The sequence below is a fragment of the Vicia villosa genome, linkage group LG1, assembly GCF_029867415.1.
Source record: "Vicia villosa cultivar HV-30 ecotype Madison, WI linkage group LG1, Vvil1.0, whole genome shotgun sequence".
Classification (NCBI taxonomy): Eukaryota; Viridiplantae; Streptophyta; class Magnoliopsida; order Fabales; family Fabaceae; genus Vicia; species Vicia villosa.
In genome coordinates this window covers 154798809-154806922 of record NC_081180.1, presented here as the reverse complement: position 1 = coordinate 154806922, position 8114 = coordinate 154798809, and positions in this window count along the sequence as shown.

Genomic DNA, 8114 nt, shown 5'->3' with positions numbered 1-8114 from the left:
ACATTGGTTATATGGAGCAAGGAGATGCATCCGAGAGAAATGAAAGTATATAAAGCAGGTGTTATAGTTGCAATCATGTTTTATGGCTACAATCAAGTTTATGGTAGTGATGTGGATATTAATTCATTGTTCTATGATTTATTTGCAAGATTTGTAATCTGACTACAATCAAGGTTTATGGAATTAATGCAAATATTTATTTATCATGATGTTAACAAAATGCACGAATGGTTTCTTTTTCACCACAATTCTTCCTAACTATTTCTTTTGCAATATAATATAATGGCTTTCTCATAAAATACTACAAAGATTCATGTATTCAAGCTAAAAAATTCATCAAAGAACTAGTCAAACTTCTCTACAAATGCCACAAAAACATAGTTTTCCCTTGGCATAGAAACATATTCCATGGTTTTGTTGTTCGGATAAATTCAACTCTCCGTTTCTTTGTTAATTAATTTTAGCTTATTTTAATTACTTATAAAATATTTTATTTCTTCGTTTAGTTTTAGAGTTAAATGATGGTAAAACTAAGAAAAATCAACATAATTGATTTTTATGTTAAAAAAAATAAAAATATTTTATTTTGTGCTAATTAATCATTTATTTCTATTTATATGTTTTATAAATAAATTTGAGAATTTATGACTTTTAATGTTTGAGAGTCAATTTTTCATTTTTGAATCTGAAACATTAAAGCATTATATATTTTTTTTGAGATATTAGACTTAAAAGGCTAAAAAATGTAAGAGCTTTTTTATTTAAATTCTTTATGTAGACCTGAGTTCATATTTCATAATCGAATTTTTATTAAGAATTTCAAAAGTTACAGGAGCTAATATAAAAAATTCTGTGTCATATTTATAACTCTCAAATATTAGTTATTAGTTTGGTAGTTTTTTATTGTATTGACATTTAACTTTTAGTTTTATTTTGTGCAGGAAGTTTGTTGTTGCATTAGCCTTGTTTTTGTTCCTGTCAAGAATATTGTCATGCACCTTCTATTTCATTTAAAGACTGGTGTTTGATTCAAATATATTTTAGATAATTTTAAATTTGTATTGGTTTTGTATTATATTTTCTTAAATTTGTGATTTACGTAGGTAAGGATTTTGTTTATTTTTTGGATGATTTAGTATCCAAGTTAAAAATATTCAACTATAGAATGATGAACTCAAGTGGCTCAAAATAGTCTCCTTTGAGCAAATAATTAGTTTTTTTAATTCAAATAATTAGTAATTTTTAAATTCAAATAATTAATAATTTTTTGGCTAAATTACAGTTTTGGTCCCCCCAATCTACTTAATATAAATGTAAAGAAGTCATGATGGCAACCCTAGCCACATTTCATCTTGAAAATAATCATAGCCACATGTCATCTTGATAAAAATTCTAATTACAAACTCTAATTATACAAACTCTATATTAAAATAAATCATAATAATATAATAGTATTAAACCACCATTATTATTAATAATAATATAATATTTAGTTAATAATAATAATAATAATAATCTACTTCTACTTAATATAAATTCAAGGTTGTCATGATGGCAACCCTAGGCACAAGTCATCTTGGTAGTAACTCTAAGCACAAATCCTAATTGCATTTTTACTAATTTTCTCCTATATTAAAAATAAATAATAATAATAATAATAATAATAATAATAATAATAATAATAATATAATATTCAATTACCACTATTAAAAATATCCAAATAAAAGTCATTATTAAAAAAATCTTTCAAACTTATAAAATCTTGAAATCTAGCCTATATTTCAAGTTTTATAGTATATAAGATTAAAAAATATACAAGTAAATTTTAAATATATTTTAGGTAATCAATTTTACGATAAAATAGATAATCTTAAATTAGTTCATGCTAAATTCTAATTTTATTTTTCTATTTTTCTTCTTTTATTTTTCATTTATTTTAAAAATTTCTATGTTTAAAAGATAACTTATTTCTTTCAAAATAAAAATGAAATAAAAGTGTTGTTTTAAAAAAATGCATTTTCTAAATGAGTTACACAAATTTTTATTATAATAAAAACTTAATAAAAAAATTTACAATATTTAAATCAATTATATTAATAAAAAATTTATATATTAAAATTATCAGTTATAACATTTATGAAGTGTTATTATACAAAATTTTCAATAAATCATTATGATAATCAAAATTAATTAAAAATAAAAATCTTATCAATAATTATTTTTCACTTACTTTGGAATATTAATTTTGATATAGAAATAAAATATATTTTACAAATATTCTCTATTTGTAACATTAAAAAACTATTATAGTTATAAAAATTATTTTTTAAATATAATCATTTAAGAAAAATATCAATTTTATATGAATAATAATTTTTATTCTTTATTGCACCAGCTTTTAAATATTTTTTTCATATTTTACTTTTTTTATTTTTCATTCTTTTTTTTTCATCTATTTTACAAATTTCTATGTTTAAAAAATAAACTACTTCTTTAAAGATAAAAATGAAATAAAAGTGTTGTTTAAAAAAAATGTGTTTTCTAAATGAGTTACACAATTTTTTTATTATAATAAAAACATAATAAAATTATTTACAATATTTAAATATGAAAATTATCAGTTATAATATTTACTAAAATTTTAATGAATCATTATGACAATAAAAAGAAAATAAAATAAATTTTTTGTAAATCATTATTTTTACTCACATTGATTATAATTACTTTAGATATTTCCAAATTTATTTAAATTAAGATATTTTATATTATTTTTCAATTTAACTTTAACCATTCATTTTCTAAAAAAACATTAAATCATTAGTTATATTTATAAAAACATTAAAATATTAAAATTATAAGTTACAACATTTATAGATTGTAATTCTACAAAACTTTTAATAAATCATTATGATAATCAAAATAAATTTAAATTTAAAATCCTATCAATAATTATTTTTCCCTTACTTTGAAATATTAATTTTTATACGGAAATAAAATATATTCTATAAATATTCACTATTTGTAACATTAAAAAATTATTATAGTTAAAAAAATCATTTTTTAAATTTAATCACTTAAGACAAATATCCATTTTATATGAATAATAATTTTTATTCTTTATTGCACCAACTTTTAAATATTTTTTTCATATTCTATAGCTACTTTATCACTCACTTACAATAATATTAATTAATGATAAATTATATTAGTTAAATTGTAAGTTACAGTTTTTAATCTCAATTAAAATAATATTAATGAATAATAAATTTTAATTAGTAAAATTTGGAGTTACAGTTTTTAATAAGATTTATTTTGTTTTTAGTAACCATTGTTGTATATTGTATATATGAATGCGTATTTGGTGAATGAATTTGACATATTTATATTATATATTTTGGCTAAGTCTTCATCATTCTCTTCAAACAATTGATACTTTCGATTATCTTTCTTATTCTCACCTAAGTTTTAACTATGATTTGTTTTATATCGTAGATGATTCAACTTATTTTATTCTAACAATTAACTATATTTTAACTCTACGTTATTTTGTATTTTTTATTGTAGATCTTTATCCTTCTATTCAAACAAAGTTCACAAGGTACCTACTTTTTTATTTTGTATCTATATTTTTATTTTATTTTTGTTATTTTTGAACATATATGCTAATTGTTCTTTGATTTATGTGACAGATTTAAGACTCAACTTTACTCTATTATATTAGTTATGTAAATACTTTAGCTATATTATTTTATAATAACTTTCTTGAAAATAAATATATTATTGTGCTATCTACTTCTGCATTTTTCTCTTCTTTACATTGATTAATTTGAATGTAACAATTTTTTAGTGAATGAAAAGAAGAAATAAATTTTATATTGTTGCTACATTTGTATTTTTACTATTTGAAAATGATGTGAAAAATGAAAACTCATGTAAATATATGACTTTAACCAAAATATTTTAGAGAAAAATATGTTTGATTTAATTTATTTACTTATTTTTTAAGATCTTCAAAGGACTTCAAAAATAATATATGAATAAAAGATGTGTCATTTGTCAATATATTTTATTGTGTAATAAATGAGAATGATAATAATGATATATTTTGATATAGTCAGTATTACAGAGTCTTTCCAAAAAAAAGTGTATTATATTGCATAGGATAAGGGCAATTAATAAACTATTTCTTTCCATATAAATTTTCATATTAATTATTTTTCTGTTGAAAAGTAATCTCTTATATTTTCTCTCTCCTACCCAATTAATGGATGAAAATAAATAAATATAAATATAGTAATTTATATATAAAAAAGTGGTGTATTAATTGTCTCTTATCCTATGCAAGGTTGCATAGGTTAGAAAAACCATATAGAAAAATATTAATGTAGTAATTACATTATTATTATTATTATTAAATTATTATAATTATTGTTATTAATATTGATAATAATTATTAACTATCTCTATGTATTCTTTTAAAATGCATAATTATTTATGAAAAATAAAATTGCAAAATAAATTGTAGTTGTAAGTTATAATCGATTAAATTGTCACTTACTAAACTCTGAATTTTACTTTAAAAATTATGTAATGATATAAAAATTTGATTTATTATAATATACCTATATAAATAATATGTATTATGAATAATTACTTTATTTTGTTTAACAAATGAGAAATATGAGGACTAATCTACAATTTTTTTTTACCATAAAAGTATATTTAAGAATCAAAATATCACTATTTAATAAAAAACTAAGAAAACTTCACTAAAAAATTAATAACTGAAATTAATAAATTTTAAAATCATTAATGTCTCTAAAATTAAAAAAATCTTTAAAGTTTCATTTTAATTTACAAAACTATTTTTTCTTTAATTTTATTATTGAAGTGAAAATAATTAATTTATTAAGATGGTTAACCTATAATAAATAATAGTATTAATAAACAACCCATTAACCAAGTAAGAACATATCTCTTCCACCGTAATAAACAAACAAAAAAAATCATAAAAATATGGATGGAGTTACTTGATTAATATAGGAACGCCAAATAAAAAATCAATATGATAAGATATAATATGATTTTTAAAAAATATTTATAGAATATACGATTTAAAACTTTTTTTGGACATGACATTGAATAAAAAAATCTTAGGTTTTATAAATTATAGAATAATACTAAAAGAATAACTGAAATTTAGATTGATATACTCTTATATGTATTATGAATTTAATGATTAATCATAAATATTTATCTACAAATAATTTAATATAACACTTTTTATAATATTGCATTATTCACGTAAATATGTGAAATCTTTCAAATTTATAAAACATAATTGATATTTTATATATATATATATATATACATATATATATATATATATTGATGAATCTAATGGTTGATATTTCTTTCTCTCATATATATATTGATCAACCATTAGATTCATCAAGATAGAAATTAATAGCCTCATTAATGTATTAACATTCTCTCTTGATAAATCCAATGATTGATATTTCTTCCTTTCTCTCATATATATATTGATCAACCATTAGATTCATCAAGATAGAAATTAATAGCCTCATTAATGTATTAACATTCTCTCTTGATAAATCCAATGATTGATATTTCTTCCTCTCATCTCTCATTTAAAAATGCTCTCACTTGATATGCTATATATATATATATATATATATATATATATATATATATATATATATATATATATATATATATATATATATATATATTATTAAGATCTAAATTCTAATCAAACCCGTGCAACGCACGGGCCATAGAACTAGTTTTGCCTAATTCACGAAATTAGTCCCCCTATTTTCAATTCAAACAATTTTAGTTCCCCTTATTTTAAATTCTAACAGTTTTGATCCCCCTTTCACGTTTTTTATAAAAAATCGATGAGAATAGGGGGGCCAAAACAGTTTAAATTTAAAATAGGGGACCAATTTCGTGAATGAGTTAAAATAGGGGGACCAAAACTGTAATTAAGCCTAATTTTTTTAAAATAAAAAATCAGGTAATTTTATATTTTAAAAATTAAAATAAAACTTATATTGGATTGTAATTGGGCTGAAAATATTAGTGGCCCAAATAAGCTTGTTAAAAAGAATTTAAAAAAAAATAGAAAAAAAATCAATTAGACTTACAATTTGGTCTGGATTTTGTATTTGGCCCAATTATCAATGAAATTCGAAATAAACCAGACTTGTTACCCGAACACATTACAACCCGAATCCGATAAGACCATTAAATTGGTCGGAATTAGGCCAATAAATGTCACCTGAGGGTTGGGCCGAATTGAGATTTTAGGTCAAATCGGCCCGAACTGATGTTAACCCCTAGATGTTACAATCAAAGACAAAATTCCCCATACCCACACTAGACAAACTACTAGATGAATTGCACTTGCTACCATTTTCACCAAGATAAACTTACGATCAGGTTATCACCAGATCCGTGTTGCATCGGAGGATACACATAAGATAGCTTTTCACACTTTTCATGGGCACTATGAGTTTCTTGTTATGCCCTTTGGGCTAACAAAGGTAGGGGTGTTCATTGGTTTGGGAAAATCCGAACCAAACCAAGGTGTTTGGGTCGGGAATTTTTTCAGTTTGGGCAAAAGCCGAATTAAACCAATAAGAATCGGTGTTAATTTGTTCGGACATCAGGTTTCCAATTTTCTACCCGTGTATCCAAACCAAACCAATAATATATTAATATGTCACCTTCATGTATTCATTAATAGAGTGAATTAAATATCACGAAGAAAAAAATTAAGAAACCAAGAGTCTTGGGGAATTCCAAGAAAGAAAAGGACGACTTTCTCACATCATAAACAATTATCAATATGGAGAAACCAAACATCACAACTTTTTCATTTAATAAGAATCTCTATTTAAATCAAATAAAAATGGCAGATGAATCATCATTTTCCATAATAGAAGTTCTGAACCATTCCACCTTTTATGCAGAATTGCAATTGCAAAATAACCCAAAGCTTTATCTTCTCCTGTCTTCATCTCGTTCACATTCTCCCCGATCAAATTGATCTTCGACATTTTCCTCCTTTCTTTGCCTTTTCCTGAAATAACTAAGGTATGCTTTAATTCTTCATCTCTCATTTAACTATGTTTTGATGGTTTTTTTATTTGATTTAATTATTCTCGTTTGATATTTCTTCTATCATTTGATCCTCCTTTCATTACTAATTAAGTGCAATATATTATTATAAAATAATGGATCTTTTAGTATGTAAATAAATTATTGTTAATAAATATTTTGTATATTTATTTTTAATGTACCCGATCAATCCAATCCGAACCAATCCATTGTTCGTCGGATCGGTTTGATTTGGGCTTTATTGAAAAAATATGGAAGTCCAATCCAAACCAATTCATATATTTTTTATTGGTTTGGGTATCAGATTCTCTCGAAACCGAACCAAACTGGCCCGCGAACACCCCTAAACAAATGCCCCTTTCACTTTTCAATTTGAAATCAACGATTTATTGAGACCACATTTGCGTCAGTTTGTTTTAGTGTTTTTTTGATGATATTCTTATTTACATCCTACTTTTAGTCCTCACTTAACTCATTTGTAGGTTGTGTTGGATTTATTGGCATCATATTTTTCTTTGTGAAACACTCAAAGTGTGGTTTTGTAGTGACCTAAATTGACTATTTAGGCCATGTAACTTCGGTAGGTGGTGTTGCACCTGACCCTGAAAAAAGTGAAAGCCATATTGGACTGGCCATCACCTGGATCACTCGTGACTCTCCACAAATTTTTAGGCCTCACCGAATTTTATAGACGTTTTGTGCGTAACTACGCCACTCTCGCCGCGTCACTCACCGATTTATTATGTTCTACTAAGTTTACATGGAGTCTAAAGGCTACTCTAGCCTTTACAAAATTAAAGCACAAGATGACTGACATGCCGGCTAAATTTTATAAAAACTTTTACAGTAGAAACAGATGCTTCGGGCGTTACCATTCGTGTTGTGCTCTCCCAATACGGTTATTCCATTGCATTCTTCATCAAGAAAATGTGCCCTTGAATGCAAGCCTCTTCCGTTTATGTGAGGGA